Here is a 2,897-nt window from a genome sequence, read left to right as displayed (position 1 = left end):
AATATTGGTCGTCCAAAGAAACCAGGAGCTTTTGAGCAAGCCCCTGTTGTTTTGGTAGCTAACTTCTTTAGCTGCTACTGTGATCAGTTTACGCAGTAGGGTTTCCAATTGTTCACCTCCCTCAGAGGAGGCTAAAACCCCTGATTCTTTCCTGGTGGCCTTGCAGCAAGGCCTCCAGGTTCGGGGATGGAGGGAAACCTTCTTGTGGTAGCTGTACATGAGATCTAGTGGATCCAACAAGGAAAAGTGAGGAGCATCACCGTGCCCTGCGCTTCAGGAGCAGGGTTTCTGATGTAGCTCGAGCCGTCAAGGTCGAGCATCCTGCGGGCTTCCTAAGGGATCAACCTGGTATGACTTCTGACGCGGCGTTGGCTTTAATGCCACTGACAGTTTGTTACAGGGTTTCGCTACGACTGCCCTTCTGTGTGTTGCTCATGAATGGATCCATGTGCAGATGTATTTTGGTTACAATGATGCCTGACATGAGCTTCTATGTTGTGGAGAGACAGGTTATTGGCCGGTAGTTGGATGGGACTGCACTCTTTTAGGGATCCTTCTGGATCAGGATTGCCCTATCCACCCTTCCGTTAGTCATACAAGGAGAGTCCCATATCTTAACAGCTGGTTCATTTGTACTGCCAGGGGTTCATGGAGTACAGTGACTTTCTTAAGCCATTATTCTCTTTTCCCAAAGAGGTCAAGAGCAGCACTTTCTCTCTGAAATTATGTTTTGTTTGACTTTGCATGGTGTTTGGAATATACCATTTTCCTCCACTGTTCCAGAGCAAGGTCAGTAAATGCATTAAAGCCATAACCATGATAATGCAGAGCAGTACAGCTTAAATTGGGAAAAACAATTTAGGCTGGAAAAATAACAAGATTAGAGAGCTATGAACTGATTGAACAGTCCAGACCTCCATGTCGATCATTGATTTCTCATTGGGAGGTGGGTAGATCTCCATGTTTGGAACAATTATCTGTATTTGAGTTGTTTAAAAACTTTGGTGGTTTTAGCGCAAACAAAAGTAATCATTATCATTGGAGGAAGGAAGTTTTTCCCAGAGAAGAGCGTATCAAGTATCTTGGGCAGATGGACCAACAAACACTCAGTGTTCTTAATATCACAGTTAGGAGTTTTTTCTGCTCAATATTTCTACACGACAGTAACAGCAATGCACTAATTGCATCAGGCCTATCTGTTGTCAGTCCACACTGTTGGATGCAGAGTTGACTGTGAGATAAACAAGAGGAAGTTTGCTCCAACTGTTACCATGGAGATCTAATTTTATGTGACTGAGCCAGGAAAGACATTTCTCAAGGGATATTTGGGTATAAAGTAGAAAAATGTGAACATTTTCACATTAAACTTGTTTACTCTCACTGATGTAAAGAAACTTTAAATTTGATAATCAGAATGTGGAATATCACTATGACAGCTACTTTGAGTATTGAGGGACAAAAGTCACAGTAACTTCTGGTAAGTCATCATCTAAATTATTTAGTTTTCCAAAATGTCTTTATGTATAAATGTATGTATTTTTAATTCAGTTTATTACAATTAAAAAATCAAGAACTCCATTTACATTTTGGGGACATTTTTAATGTTTCTGACATAATATTGTCATTAAGGGTAAGACAAATGTGTGAGAGACATTTTTGTACTGAAGTGCTGTTGAAATCTATCAGTGTGACAACTACTTTGACTACTGGGGAAAAGGAACAACAGTGACTGTAACATCAGGTAAAAATCTAAGATTCTGATCCTTATTTTGAATTTGGGACTTTTAACTTTGTATTTTAGAAAAATCACATCTCAAAGGGCACATAAACGTTTTTTATCTGTCTTAATTGCTCAAAGACTCAAATATTACTCCCTCATTTTTGGTAGAAACCGTCAAAACAGATTTTTTTTAAATCTGTAAAAATAAACTTGTTAAAAAGTTTTCTTTTTGACAATATTGGTATCACTGATCCATTAGAAGTTTTTGTATGTTGGATATGTTGGGATGTTACACTGTGACAATGCTTTTGACTACTGGGGGAAAGGCACAACGGTCACCGTCACTTCAGGTAAAAGCTTGTTTTATACTGATGAAATTAATCGTTGAAAATGTATTTTATTTGTTTTAAATTGTAGCTAATTTTTGCATTACAAACTGCTCAAGAGCAGACATGAACAATAATGTGTCATAGGTCTATAGAAAGCTGAGTGGGTTTTAGCATGGAGTAGTTGATAGTTTGTTTTACTGTGACTACGCTTTTGACTACTGGGGTAAAGGCACCACGGTCACCGTCACTTCAGGTAAGACAAATGATAATTTATAATTTAAATGGTTAGTATTAAAATCTATAGTTTTTAAATGTTTGTTTTTTTTTTTGTTTTTTTTTTTTACAAATCCAAAAACCACTGGCTGTTAATAGGATGACAAAAAGTACTTTATTACTTTAAATTATGTGACATCATTTTTTTATCTTCAGAATCAAAGCTGAATATTTAACAGGTTTGAGTTGGTTTTGAATTATCTACAAACCAAAGTTTTCAAAGAGCAGAATCAGGATAACATAGTAAAGAGGTTTTTGTTAGAGAAGTGACAGACTTGTTTTACTGTGATAACTGGGCTTTTGACTATTGGGGAAAAGGCACAACGGTGACGGTTTCTTCAGGTAAGATTTCTATGTTTTCTTTCAAATGTGCACAAGGAATGATTTAAAATCATAAAAGTTATTTTTAGGATTTCTTTGAAAGTGTGTAAATATTTCAGATCTTATAGGACTTTTTTTTCCAACTTAAAATTGAATGTAGTGATGTTTTAAAGCAGGGGTCTCAAGCTCAAATCAGCCGGGGGCCGCTGGAGGCGGAATCTAGTTGAGGCCGGGCCGCATCAGGATTTTCATAA

The sequence above is a fragment of the Oryzias melastigma genome, unplaced genomic scaffold, assembly GCF_002922805.2.
Source record: "Oryzias melastigma strain HK-1 unplaced genomic scaffold, ASM292280v2 sc00376, whole genome shotgun sequence".
NCBI classification, from domain to species: domain Eukaryota; kingdom Metazoa; phylum Chordata; class Actinopteri; order Beloniformes; family Adrianichthyidae; genus Oryzias; species Oryzias melastigma.
Note: the sequence above shows the minus strand (reverse complement) of the source record.